At 43.1% G+C, this 15,386-nt stretch overlaps 1 non-coding gene across 1 annotated transcript; it reads left to right on the top strand.

The window, feature by feature from the left end:
* Positions 1-13,574: 13,574 nt before the first annotated feature.
* Positions 13,575-13,648, top strand: trnai-aau (transfer RNA isoleucine (anticodon AAU)). The gene has a single exon. It is a non-coding gene; the product is annotated as a tRNA-Ile (tRNA).
* The last annotated feature ends 1,738 nt before the right edge of the window (positions 13,649-15,386 follow it).

The raw sequence follows: 15,386 nt of genomic DNA, 5'->3' as shown, positions 1-15,386 counted from the left end.
GTTTCTTTGTCACACAGTTTTATTATTTTTTTGAATTCTTGCATTGTCTTTTAGCACACATTGGCAAATGTGTCCATCCTCCTGTCGATTGTCCTTGGACTTGTCCTCGGCCTCACACAGCCAGGTGAAAAAGGCTGTCACGGAATTGAGGGCCACACCTTTGCCTCTTGTTGTGCTTGGACAGCAGCTGCTGGTGCACCTTCCTCTGCTCCTCCTGCTCCTCAAGTTTGGCCTCCTTATGAATCTGCTCAATGGTCTTGGGCCCGTGGTCAGCTCGCCGCGACACCCAGTTATTCTAGAAAAGCAAAATCAGCAGATGCATACTTTTGCATCACCATGCGCTGGAATGGCAAACACAAACACACAAACACAGGCAGAGTCTCTAACCAGTCGCAGGTCGATGACGTCCTGGAGCAGGAACCGAATGCGTGAGGAACCCCTCCTCTCCTTCACTGTCTTTTCTATATATTTAAAGTAATGATCCATTTTTGGCTGAGAGAGAGAGAGAGAGAGAGAGAGAGAGTGTAAGAGAAACGTCGACAAATTTCAGATATTCTTCACCTTTCGATTCGATCAGGTGTGCTCTCAGCTGAACTCATGTCACAAGACGTTTATGACTCTTATGTAAACCCTGCTGCCTTGCACGTTGGTCAGTGCTGTAAAGCAGTTCACTGCCACTGTGGGTGTAGCTGTGCTGTCATCAGCTGCACTTGGCTTTGGGGAATCCAGGGTGCAGCAGCAGGAGGCGGCAAACGTGGAGGAGGCTGTGAGAGCAAAACCTTCTAACAGCTGACCAGTCCTCAATAAAAGCCTTTCATTTTGTCAGCTGCAGTAGGAGCAGAGCTAACAACCACACTAACAACTTCACTAAACAACATGAACTTGGACACTTTTAAAATCATTGCCAAGGCCTAATAATACACTGATATCAGCACAGCATGCTAGTCGCACTATAGATGATGATCCTAATTAGTTGGCCACCCTGTAGTCAGAGTGCAGGCTTTTATAAACTTTTATAAACAACATTTCAACATGCTTGTTTTTTGGTTAAAAACGTGCATGGAGAAAAAAAAATACAATAAAAAAGACCAGGAAACTTGAACACAAATAACTGTCACACTAGTTGGTGACTGAACTGTCAACATCACAACTGCCATTCCTACTAGAGACAAAATTGACAGTGAATATACAATATCCAAAACTTCTTCATCCAGTTTCGATGTGTAAAGTACTTGTTGTGAAAAATGCAACACAGACCAAATCTGGACAAAATCCGCACAGCCGCTGCACTGCACACTAGCACTCATGTACACATGCGCCGTAAACCTTTACATGACATATTAAAGATAAACCGATGCAAGTGCTGAGCATCTGCTGAGAATATTAAATCAACCCAGACCAGGCCCGCGGCCTGCTTACCCTGGCCTTCTCCAAGTCCAGGTCTTTGCCGATGGCTGTGAGGAGGTGGCACAGACGCTCCAGGCTCTCCTCGCTGTGGTTCATGAACAGCTTGACCACACAGTCGTGCATGATGGCCTCTGACAGCATGTGCAGCTTGAACAGCTCCCCGATGAACTTGATGTTACCGATGGACCTCCTGTGGGCCTTGTCCTTCGCCTCCTCCAGATCCTCCTCCAGCCTCTCCCGCTCGCTGGCCTTGCGAGGAGTAACCAGAACAAAGACAAAAGCAAGAAACAGCGCGTTTGGACCCGATAACGACCAGGCCGCCTCCCAGCACTGCTGCCGATTTCAGTCCCCTTTCTCCTGATCTGTGGGTTGGTGAGTCGGGTAAACTAGACAGGAGTGCTGCTTACTGAAGTGGCCGCTTCCAGCTGGTGCCGCAGCTTCTCCAAAACATCATCGTTGACCTTGTCCTTCTCAAACTCCTTCTGACAGCGGTTCAGCAGCAGCTTTTGGAAACCCACAGTGCTGGTGGGCTTGTCTGCCATGGGCACTTTTAACTACACAGGAAAGACATGTAGGAGAAACACTTGGGTATAAGACAGTGTTGAGAGTTCTGTTACTAAATAGAAGCTGATTAAAGCTCCATGTCAGTTTAGAGTGGTTCAAACGGAGTTCACTTCTGTGTGGCATTTGCCTTTGTATGGAACTTCAGCAGTAATGTATGGGAACATGTTACTCACCATAGCCAGGCAGCTGCACATATTGCCATAGACCATAGAGAAGCTGGGCTCATCGATGGCTTTTTCAAAAACCAGATCAACCACGCCTTTGAGGCACTCCTCTGTGTCGATGGTGAGGTCCATCACCTGCTTCATCAGCTGGTTAAACATCTGCGGTGTCAGTTTGTTCAGGATACTGCGCACCTTCTGGAAAAGCTCCTGGAGAGGAAAACAGACTACCGACTAAGCTTTCCATTACAAAGATCCCAATCTTTTGTTAAATTCAGCAGTTCTTCCACATAATGACTAACTCCTCACTTTCACCAAATATTTACTCTGCCATTTGGAACTTCGTCATGAACAAAAATCACTCAACTTTGCTATATAGACCGATAAAGGCATCATACATCAATCACACTTTCCGAGAAGTGTAGCACTGGCAGCAAACAGTTTATCAAATCTTATCAACTAAAACCCCTCATGTGCTCCAAATTCAAATTAAAAGAAAACCCATTAGAACCAGCTACAAGAATTTTAGATTTAATCAATATATAACTCCTACAAACAAAAAAAATATATACATAATAACCAAATCTGATCCAATAATAACCCTACCGACCAGACAATGCAATGAAGATCTGTCAATCTCTCCAAATGCTGAATTGCACACAAATTTGCAAGAATATTTTGAACACAACCACTGGGTGTTAACCTATAATATATACAAGATCATCCACAGAATACACTACAATATCTACAATACTCTCTCACCAAAATCAACACCACAATCAACACAAGGAACAACAAGCACACAAGATCTGGTCCTCAGTATCATCACACCCCCTGTTTACACTAGAAACCAATGTCCCCCTGCATAGCTACATTCGTGCACACTCCCCGCACACCCACCCAATTAAACAACGACTCTATAATTTAAATATCCAATTCTTGAAGAGCATATCGCAAAAAAAATTAAGTAGCTTTCAAGACCACCATAACAGGCTGTGACTCTGAAATCTGAAAACAGGGCACAGCGGAGTGAGGTGCTGACCTGAGTTTTCTGGGTCTCGGGGTTCTGGGTGTTCTCCCTTTTCCTGCCAGGTTTCCAGGCATTCTCAGCCTTCTTCAGCTGCACCTCGTCATTCACGGACACGTTGGTAATGATCTTGCGGGGAGGCAGCCGTCTCGGGCCTACACTGAGCAGCTGAAGCAACGAATGGGTGCTCTTTATTATGGGCGGTAACAATGTCACAAAGACCTCGGTCACATAAGATGACCAGGCGCTCATTCATTTGTGACAGAAGAGAAGGGATGAGCGGAGAGACCCACCGGTGCACCCCTGCCTCCAGGAATTGCCCTGCTGAAGTCTGCAGAGGCTGGGTTGAAGCCTGGGTCTCTGGCGATAATGCGAGGGCCCACCTGCTGCAGGGGCAGCTTGTTTTGTTTGATCTAGAAAACAACAGAGTCAAGTCGAAGTCCATCAGCCCCTCTCCATGGAATGGTTTTAAAGGTCCCCTAAGGCCAATGTTTTAGCAGGCTTACCTTGTCCAGTACCACATCAGAGATGGGAGGAAGCCCCTCTGGCTTCTGCATGCACGCAGGCATGAACTGGAAGGCCAACAGGAAGTCTCTATCATACTGCCTCTTCCCATCCTTCAGCTCTGGCTCTGCATGCAGAGAGGGGTACAGTGAGCACCTGGAGAGAGGAATCACCTCTCTGTCAGGACACTGGGCCTGCCCCACAGGAGTGTCCTCTTTTGGCTTCTTCCAGGTGTTGGATAAACTAATAGCTGTAAATCATAACAAATCGGTCTGGTGTCTTTTTAGTGTCCTAACATAGCATGTCATGCATGTGGTTATTTACCTTGACTCAAGCTTTGCCTAAGATTGGACTGTAAAATGGGCTCCACTTTATCCTCCAGCAAGACCTCTGGCTCCTTCCCAGTCTCTTTCAGCTCTGCCCCAGTGGAGGCTCCACAGGCCTGGACTGCCTCTATAACAGCCTGGCCTGGGAGAGTGAGGCCTGAAGGAGCAGCAGTGCTGGAAGGCAACGAGGGCGTCAGCGTGCCTGAGGCAACCGCCTCTCCGGCTGCTGGACTTGCAGCCTTCGCCGGACAGTGGGCCTCCAGGGCCAGGCCGACATTGACATTCCCCTGCTCTGCTACCTGGCTGTTCAGCTGCTGGGATTTGAGGTAGAAAATGCGAGGATAATGAGGGTGTGGACATAAAAACTAGCAAAAGACGGAAAAGATGGAGAGAGAGAGGGAGAGAGAAAGAGAGAGAGAGATACTGCACACACATGCAGAAGAAGGGGAATGGCAATGAGGGTGGGGGGGTGAGCACAGCACAGCACAGCACAGCACAGCACAGCATAATTAGAGAAGTGAGAAGAGAAAGAGGCAAAGAGAGAGAGAGATGAAATGAGAAAGCACAAGAGGGCAAAAGATCCAGCCGCAAAGGCACAAAATGTGTGTGTGTGTGGAGGTGGGGGGGGGGGGGGTGAAGACACAAAGACAGCAAGAGATAGCAGACAAGCATGGGGTGCTTAAATAAATGGGCAGGAGAAATAGAGAAAGAGAGGAAAGAGGAACACTGTTAACATTTAGGGAAAGAGGACACAAAGTAAGTGCAACGGCGCAGTAGTGAGTGTTCCCTTTACAGAGAAGCCTTTCCTCAGAGGAGCTGAGGTGCTCAGGGTTTGGCTGAATCCTTCTTACAGGGCCTTTACGTGGGCTGTCTGTGTAGAGGGAACACGAGGGAAGATCAGGAGGATTCGAGTGGCTGTGAGGGAGAACTAAGATGGAGGCAGACGAAAGAATAGGCACGGCAAGTCGGAACATCAAAACACATCTGAGAAGCCTTCTTAAATCAGAACAGCCACAATCACACAAGCTACTGGAACCAGTCAAATATGATGGAGGAGGGTCAACGGTGTGACCGAATCACTGAAGAAGGAAGAGAGAATGGCCGGAAATCAAACTACACCATCAGATTTTGTTGCTGATTGTATGATGCTTTTAATAGGACAAGAGAATGAAAGCCAGCCAAACAACCAAACAATCAGCTCAGAGCTTATTATGAGGGAGGACTAGATGAGAGAGTACTTTAACCTGTGGAGTGGATCACGCGAAGCAGCGGCCTGCAGCCGATCAGGGGCTCGGGCTGCGGGACTGAATGGCTTACCTGTGGAGCAGTAGGGGTAGTGCAGGGACGTCCCACTGGTGGGCTTGTGTTCTGGCTAATGCCTACTCCTGACATGATCTCCTCTGTGATATCCTTGCCATCCTGGTTAGGGTCTCGGATACGGATCTTAGCGAACAGCAAGTTATTTGCATCTATTAAGTCAATCCACAATTAAATTAATTTCACCTCTGAGGCAGGGGGAATACTCACTGTTTTCTTTACCCTCTTAGTGGGTGGAGGCTGCTGAGCTGTATGCAATATTATGGATGGAGATTTGGTGTATATGGTCTGGCCAGGATAGTATGAAGGCCCTGCCACTAGTGGTGACCAAAAAAAAGCACTGGTTTCAGTTAGAGAGCAAACGAAAAAGCAGTTTCAGCCAGCGGGAATACCCAGAAGAAAGGTCTCTTTATCGGTGAGAGCACGCGTGTGGGTTTCCCAGGTGGGGGTAGAGAAAGGGAAGTCCAAACTCACCATATGCTAGTGGGCAGTCTGCAGGAAAGAGCCCAGGGTAGAATGTACTGGGTCCTGTGGGCTGGACGGAGTACTGCTGGGGATGTCCCACGTAGGGAAGGCCACTGTGGTGATACTGAGAATGAAACAGAACAGCAGAAGTAAAGGGCCTAGCACCAGACATGGCCATTCATATAGGACACTCCTAAAAGAGATATTCGAAGCAGTAAACAAACAAAAAATACAAAAACATTTAGTTTTTACACTGAAAAAAAACTAAACTAGAACTTCTCATTTCTGCTTCCAAGATAAAACATATTTTTATCTACACATTTTAGGAGCAGTTTATTTATTGCTGGCCAACCTGTTTATAGACAGATTTTCAACCCATTTGCTACACTGTGTACATATTTGCACAGGCGCTTTTCTCTGCTCTGGGTACCTGAGGCACGTAGTACTGGAGTACGTAGTACTGGGCGGTCTGGGATGAGGTGAAGGGCATGGGTGTCAGGAACATCATGATGGGCTGGCTGGACACGGGTCGAAAGGAAGCGCTGTTAATTGGAACGGCAGGCTGGGCTGTCTGCATCTGAGGGATCTGGAAAAGCTGGGAGAGGAGTGGAGAGTGAGGGTCACAGAGCAGCGTGGCGTATGCCGCAGCAGCCGACTCAGACGCTCGGAGTGAAGACTTTAGTCAAGAGTTGAGTCGTGGACTCTACAGCAGTTGTACTGGGAATGTTGAGGAGATATATACATAAAAAAAAAAAAAAGTTTAAAATTTTCAAGGGATTTTGAATGTCCTATTATGCTAGGCATGCAAGATACAAAAAGAAAACCTTTCAAGAGTCTGTTTCACATGCATGGCACTAATACAAGGGTGAATGAACTAGCATGAAAAATTAAACAATTACAATGATGGATGCAGCTAATTAGCCATGATTGCAGGAGAGGGGATATATATGTAAAAAACAACTAATCTTGAATGTAAATTTGTACCGATAACCTGAGTCTATCAAAGCCAATGCTGACAAAATATGACATGAGCTAGAATTGAGAATGTGACAAATCCCCATCCCAATTGGCTTTGATGCTCAGAATGAGAACATAGTGAGGGAATTCCTTCTACATGAGAAACAGTAAAATGAGCCTAAGAGGTGATTCTCACATACTGTCTCCCACCGAGCTGTTGCCATCTTAACATTTTCTGGACATAAAATCCTCCCTCCAGCAGTTATGCAGGCAGGCAGAAATGAACCTTTGTATGGGCTCCTGGGTAATGGAGCAGCCATACCATGTCCAAAACAGATTATTAAAAAGCACTGGAGTCCAAAGAAAATAAAGAGAAACAGACTAAAATAGACTAAACATAAAAGACTAAACATAGGTGCTGGCATCCTCCGAACTGGGGAGCAGAGTGGAGCGCAGGTGCACCACTGAGCTACTGGAATGTCTTTCAATGCATTTTTTGAAGACTGCAAAATTACCTGAATGGATCTCAATCCTCCCTTGAATATTGAAGCAGGAACGAGAGAGAAGCTAGTGGAATAACGCACTAATGGGTGTGGAGGGTCAGAGAGACTGTAACACGCTCACATACACTGGCACACACAATTTAAACAAATCTTTAAACAAATTTAAACCAAACCAAGTTTTGTTTTTTTTTAAATGATGGAATTGAACACTGTTGTTACAGTGGAATTGTGAGGTCAGAGGCAGAGCAAATGTGTTCCACTAACCTTCCTGGCCCTTTAAGTGCACTACTGCAGATAGACTGAAAACAAATTTCACCTAAATAAAATCACACTGTAACACTGAAAACATAAACACAGACAAGCACTGAATGAGTGGTAAAGGGCATTAAAGCCTAAGTATTACATGGAGATCACCGCTCACATTTTCAATTCTTTCCTTTGACAAAACAACTCACATCAACAGCCAAGGCACTGCACTGCCTTTCTAAAAGGAGATGGCAGATGGCACTATCAATTAGCTTCACTCAAAAATGGGAGAAAACAAGGAATGCGGCATGTTATGCGCTCGTGCACATAGTTCGGTCACACGTCTCTGCTATGGTCTTCCAACGTACACTGCCCTTGATATGAGGCAATATGGCCACCTACTGTAAGCTCAACCTTGGGTCACGATATCATGCAGAGCCTTCATAATACCCTATGCTTCTGTGCATGTGCTAGTCAGATTCAAGCTCAAATATCGTCTCTCTCAGCTAGCACAGCCCGGCCTCATCTGTCTACAAAACTTCCAAGCGGTCTCCGGTACACTAGACAAATTTTGCTGTTTTGTATTCACAGAGAACATTTATCCAAGTATGTGTACAGGTCAAAAAGTTGGGATGCGGCTGGGAGACAGGAATCCATCTGCCTCTGAGATTGATGTGTGAGTTGGGGAGGGGAGTGCAGTGGCTAGAACACTAAACTTGGCGAGGTTTTACCACAGGCACACAGAGGAGCATGCAGCATACAGTGGGAGGTGCTGCGCTGCGGCGGCGGACATTAGCTGCTGGTGGGCAGGATGAGAGAGCAAACTGGGGGTGGAGGAGGGTGGGGGGAGCCAGGCAGAGACTGTGGGGGCAGGATGCGTGCAGACGCATGTCACATGCTGCAGGAATCTGGACCATGTTGCTGACAAGTTCATTGAATGTTTTGAAGCCAACTACAGCACATGCATGTCTGTGTTGTATCTGGGCTTGGTGGATTAGGGACAAGGAAGACTTATTTTTAGCTGAAGATGTCTATCAATAGCAACACACTTAACTGCAGATAACCATATTTACTGCTAAACTTTGGCTGACATCTCAAGTGAGGCGCACTTCATACAGAATGAATACAAGAGTTAATTTACTGTCTTGTGCAGTTCAATATAACAAGCTCATGGTTCATTGCAGGTGGAGCCACCGTCCTTGTTGATTGAAAACTTTAAGAAGCAGAAGCAACAGTCCTATTCCAAGCTAGAGAAAAAAGGCACAGGACTCTCACACAGCAGACTCTGAAATGGAGGATCTCTCACATTAAGGTATGGCTATGCAGCCATGAATTTTTATCTCCAGACATTCTTGTGTGGTTCCTAGATTTTTCCCACATTCCAGTCCTTTTCTCAAGTACACTTTAAATAGAAAATAAAGTAATTAATTGAAGGGAATAGCCGGTGCCATCTTTATTCTGAGCTCAATGTTGCATACAGACGAGGTATTGACCACAGAATGTCTAACAGTCTCAGGTGGGTTCAATATTTATACATTTTCATCAAGTTACAAAACCATTTTTTTTTTAAATTGTACCTTTAGGTGGTATCCTGGCCTCAATCCTGGACTTGCCACAGAGGCCATATTTGGTCATTCTCACTTCCTGCTTACTTCTGAAGCCTAATTTGGTCTTTTACAATTCCTGCCATCATATTATTACATTAATAATTTCATTTTATTACCTCACTTGAGTACACCTCTAGCTGGATATTGAACCACTTGGTTGTAATCCTAAATGAATCATGAATGATACAATCAAAGGATCACTGCTTGAAGCCAAGCAAAAAAGTTAGATTTTTCACATTCACAGACATGAAGAACCAGCAGGACGAATCAAGACTCATGTGAACTGTGTGGGAAAGAGTCACATCCAGACCCACATATGGCCAGCGCAACCAGAAAAGCACAGGTGAGGAAGGCAAGGCTTCTGAGAGCTACCAGCCAAGCAGGTGTGGACAGAAAAGAGGTGCTCTGTAGCAAAGAGAAAGGAAGCTGATTGCTTGGTATGTAAAAGGACAGAAACCTGGAAGCTGGTGTGGATAGTATGAAACCCACCAAAAATGAAAACAACAGCTTCATTTGGAAAGAAAACAAAACAAAAAAAAACAAAAAAAAAACCCCACAAAATGCAGCAAGAGAGAACAGGTCTTTGCTTATCTTAGATAAATCAATGTTTGAAATAATCAATGCTTTAAAAAGCATGGTAGCCAGGAACAAAAAAGTAACTAAAAGTATTCAAGTATCCATTTTTTTATATCAATTTTTATCTCTGACAAGGAAGATGTGGAGGGGAACCTGGGAGCCTGTTGGACAGGGTAATGAACTGGATTGCAGGCTCAAACACTGTATGCACTTATATGCACTTGAAGGACAGTGTTCACTACCAGTTCCGTGTACGCCTTTTTTTCTATCGTCACTTTGTATCAACTGGGAAGGAGCAACTGTCATTCACACCCAACAGGAATGCAGCTAGATGTGATCTTGAGAATTCTTGGCTAGAGAATCGCCAAAAACTATCTTAAGCACTTTAGCACCATTCTAAGACAACCATTGACAATAATTACTCACCTTAATGAATTCTTTGTCTGCATCTTGGCTGCATCTGAGCTGGTGGTTGAAAAGCAGGGCCCGCAGCTGTCGGTTCTGGTGCTGGATGTCATACTGCTTAGCTGTCTGACAGGCCCGCACAACTCGTAGGTCTGTTCAAGGTGGCACTTGTACACCTCAATTTCCATCGTAATTGTCCTGTACAACCATTAAAAATTTGACAGAAGTTAAAAAACAGCAGAACGGTTTGTTACAACTGGAAAAAAATAAATAAGAAAATATTGTTTGTTGTTGTACATGAAAGTCAGAGAGCCATGAGGATAAGCCCTCTTGTCCAAAGTTCTGATCAGCAGTTATGACCTCCTAACACTGCAATCAAAATGCACGGGCAAAAGATGCATTACTGAAAAAACACTCTGCACATCTGGATTTCATGTCACCACAGTCAAAGTTGAAGGCTTTGTTCGGTGAAAAGAAAACAAATGTATCAAAGTTGATGTTATACTCAGTAAGAACTCAGTACAGTAAGAAACTGCAAAATACTCAGAAAACTCTGTGCATGAGTCAGTGGCTCAATAGTCCAACTAAAATCAGCCAGGACCACAGTTTAGTTGGGTTAAACATGAGTCAACTAAATCCTTAGTCAGAGAATGATATTCTGTCTTTGCTGCTTACATGATCAGCTTCTTTCAAATAGCCATGTAAACTTAGTTATTTAGGAATAATATCAAACTACATGTGGGCCATCAGATCCTGTTTGCCCTTGAAGACCCACTCACAATCTTTGCCCAAGTCCAGCACTGGACATGCATTACCTTGCACAGTTTCACAGCTCTGGCACTGCAATCAACAATGCATACGTCTTAACTAAGAAGGCAACAGTTCAAATGGAAAACCTACTTCCTCTCTGGGAGTGAAGGAAGCCAGCTGCTTGATCTTCAGTGTCTGGTTGAGTCTTGGATGCATCAAGCACAGGGACACCAGCTGATACCCCATGGTTGAGGTGCTCCATATATTGTGCAAGGATCGGTTCGTTATAATCACCATTCTGCATTTTTTAACAGCAGCAACAGCATAAAATGGTTCAGGTAAGGGTGCATCATTGGAAGACTTTCACTAAAATATGTCCTCACCATGTCTCAAATACAGCAATACCTCATAGAAGCCATTGTACTGCACACAGAATGGACAGTCTCAGCAGTTTCTGTTCTCATATGGAACCTCAGTGTTTTGATTACAGAACCAGCAATTCACAATGACATGAACTGGTTTCTTCCCATTGAATAGGGAGTTTATATATATAAATGAATTTGATCAAACTATAGCAATGATTGTGAGCAAGGAGCTTTCATTTTACAGCCTAAAAATGAAAGTGGCAAATAAATGTATGTTACAAATAAACCAAACTTGAAACGTTATATGAATAGCTTCATGTTGAATATACACAGTTAATCAGTCATTACAAACTACATTCTATTAATACAGAATGTTTATGAAAGTTAATTTAATCTAATTAACAATAAATGAACAGTCGAATATTGTAGTTCAAACAGTCCGATAGCTGTAGTAATGGCTTAACTCATTTTGCTTATTTAGAGAGAACGATACATTTGAAAACCCACAGGTTTGTGAATTTGGGTCTCTAAATCATACAAAAGTAGGTTTTCTATTGCTGAACAGTTAGCTAGCTAACAAACTACCAGCACCTAAACGATCAAAGTTGAAAGCTGAACAATGAAATGGTTCCACAAGGAATGGTTTATAGCCCCGAGTTTGACACTCGCTGACCTCAACTGTTAGCTAGCTAACTAGCGTATCGCTGTGATAAAGCGATACAATCTTTAGCAATGAGGACATGAATAAAGTATCCTTTACAATTTTCACAATATTGTGAAATTTAATTTGCTGGCATTGGAGGTTATTAAATATTCACAATATCAATAATAATTCCTTGGCTCACAGAATCAGACATTACATTTTTGCTGTTATGGCAGCTGTTATAAAGATCATATTTATACAGAACCCTGTTCAGTTAGTGCTAGTATTGAGGAACCATTGCATAACTAATAGCAGTACAGAGACAGAAACATCATGTGTTCAGATGAATAACTGGATGTGTGTGAGACAGTCTGTGAGAGGTTTGCATTTGTGTGTTGCATGACTATGAGTGGGAAAACCATATAAAGGTAAAAACATTACCTCTGCAACAAGGATCTCTTCTATTTGAAGGAAAGGTTTAAGTTAGACACAGTCTCAACAGAGTAAGTTAAATCTGTCTGTGTTAAGACCAGTTGACATATCAGTGGTTTATCACTGATTATGTCTGCCACTGAGATACCACAAATTAAGCTTTCCAGATTCCAAGACATACAGTTGTGCAGTGTGAGCCATACATCAATTTGAAAACTTCAAAAGTCACGTAATGTGTGCATGGCATAAGCGTATTAGCAGGTCCCGAAAACATTTGCTATCAGAAAGGATTTCATCATAGAAAAAAACTACAAATTCTAGACTTGAGAATGTGAGCATCAATCCCACTAACACTCACATACTAAAAGAGCACTCTACCACTTGACCTAGTTCTCCTAGAGTGGGACTTGTTTGCAGATCGGACAAAAGCTGAAGACACAGTGGAATGGCAATTCTCTAGGAGATCATACCAAACCCTGCATCCACCCTAAATATTTCATCTAGCTGTGAAGTCAAAAAAGCTTATTCCTGAAATGACAGGAATAGTTCTTGCAGATTCTGATATGCTATGCAAACACTATAAAATGTGAGCTATGTTAGATCTGGCAGCCATTGGCTCTAACTGTCTCTTTTTATTGAGTTAAGCAATGCTTACAGAATAACTTTCTATGGCTTCAAATACTTCCAAGAATTAAACCTTGCAGAGCTCTGTAGCTAGACACATTGTCTCTGTAGGTTTGACATGTTCATTTGACAAACTAGCTAAAATAGCATCTTTTGGTTTGAATAAATTGCCCCTTAGACCCAGACAAAAAATTGCTCAAAATCTTTCTGCTTATTCATGCAGCAATGACACAGATTTCCAAAGAAAGAGGACGTATGGTTAAAGCTAGAAAAAAATGCCTACTCTGTGCTCAGGCAGAAAATCTGATATTTTAAATATGTCCCTAAAAGGTTTATATTCCTTGGCTCACAGAATCAGACATTACATTTTTGTTGTTATGGCAGATTTCATGGTGTAATAGACAGCACTATGTAACTCACAGCAATAAAGCTCAGTGGACTTTGCAATTGATGATTTCGTCACTGTGTACAACTGCACTGAATTGCTCTTTAACAAAAGCTTCTCCACATTTGCTTTTGAAGTTTAATTCAAAAGTTGGCTGCAGAATAACCATTTGTCAGAGGGAACAATAAGTGTCAACTTTCACCTATGCTCGGTCGAAAAAGTGGCCGTAATCTTGTGGACACCAAGTCTACAATTTCATGGAAAGGTTCCCTTCAGTGCTGTACCAAAAACTGCAAAATGAACGGAGAAAGGCCGATTAGCTCAGTTGGTCAGAGCGTGGTGCTAATAACGCCAAGGTCATGGGTTTGATCCCCATATGGGCCATGTGGGTTTTGTTTGATGAATGACCCCTTGTCAACAAACCACCTGTTTGAACTTGTGTTGCTTATAACATTGCTTGTAAATCACAATCTGCTAAGACATGTTCCAAGTACATGAGAGTGTGTTCTTGATTACAAAACTTTACCCATGGATTTGTGCTTGTTTACAAATCTTGGACAATGCAGAGAAAAGTATGAAATCAGAGGGACTCTGGCATTAGTGTAAGGCTCTCGATCGCTGTGTGAATAGGTCAAAGAAGCCATTCCAGAGGCATGCAGACAACCTGCATCCTCCCCATCAAATTATAGCCAGTTAGGTGTCTGGAAGTGCCAGGGAGTTCAAATCCTTTAGTCTGAAATGTGTTGGGATATGATTATGCCTGCCACTGAGGTCTGACAGCTCCACAGTTGCCTTGTGAAAAGAATACAGTATAGACCGGCACCGACATACATTACTGTATACATCAGAGATCAGCGCAGGAATATCAGTTTGTAAACCCGCCAAATCTGCCCCCACAGGCTCCCTGAGTTCTACTAATCGCTCCAACACCTTGTTTCAACCTCAGTTTCTTTTTTTTTGAAGCGCATGAGGCAGCTTCAGCTATTTCCACAGGCAATCATATTAGATGTGCCATCAGTAACCAGACATGTGACTTTATTTTATTTCCCATTCTTCCATAAGAGAGGATTTCACACAGGCCAAATTTTCAGCCGTATGCGCCTGCAGGAATTTCACAACACCAAGTAGTGTAGACTACAGAAATGTGTTGTCATCTATAAAATGGCAGGTCACAGCCAAGAAGGCATCCACATTAAGAGATGTCCACATATCTGCTGACAAACTCATTGCAGGAATTTTCTGGACCTCAGCTTTGGCCTTCTCTTTCTCTTATTGACATTTGGCCTCAACCATGGCCTTTACAGTCTAAAGGGAAGGAAGAAAATAATTATATATATTTTTAATACTACTCTCATAATGTATCCATGTCACCACACATACCTTCCTAGTTAGGAGAATATAAGTTGAATCCAATTTTGCTACCAAGTCCCTGAAGCTTTTATCCTCAACTATGCTAAATGGCTGTGTGTCTCTAACTATCATGGGGACCAAAGCCTCATCCAGCTCTTCCTTTCTGGTCACTGCTTTGTAAAGATTAGATTATACTTTGTCACCAAAAAATATAGTACTCACCAATGAAATTCACTTTATAATCCAATCCAAACTGCAAATAACATTTAAGGTGCAGAGAATAATGCAATATATATATATATATATGTATATGTATATAGAGTATATACACATTTTATATACATGTGCATAATAACGTTAACACCTTGTGACAACTGATAAATAAGCCAAATGACATTGGCAAGGGTGACAGTAGGAAAAACTCACTGGAATGGTGGAAGGGACTTGGAAGGTGTCAGACTCAAAAGGGAACTCAACCTCCTTCGGTTAACCCTGGATAAACCTGGGCAAAGATGAGTTGGGTAGAGGATGGCTGACAAATTGTAAGCATGAAAGATACACTACAGCATTCCTACACAAAGACATCATAGGAGATAGAAACAGAGCACAGTTCACCTGGATAGAACACCTGGGTAGAAATACAGTAACTCATTATTATAACAGTACAAAGAAATGAAATGTGGATCATCCAGGTGAGGTTCATCTGCTAATCTGCACATAAATATTGTTTGTGACAGTGCAGAATGTTGCAGGTAAATGGAGGGCAAGGTGC

Source organism: Electrophorus electricus, unplaced genomic scaffold, assembly GCF_041902795.1.
Source record: "Electrophorus electricus isolate QZ-2024a unplaced genomic scaffold, ASM4190279v1 Scaffold42, whole genome shotgun sequence".
Lineage (NCBI taxonomy): Eukaryota > Metazoa > Chordata > Actinopteri > Gymnotiformes > Gymnotidae > Electrophorus > Electrophorus electricus.
The sequence above is the reverse complement of the archived record's forward strand: the minus strand, read 5'-3'. Positions and strand labels throughout refer to the sequence as shown.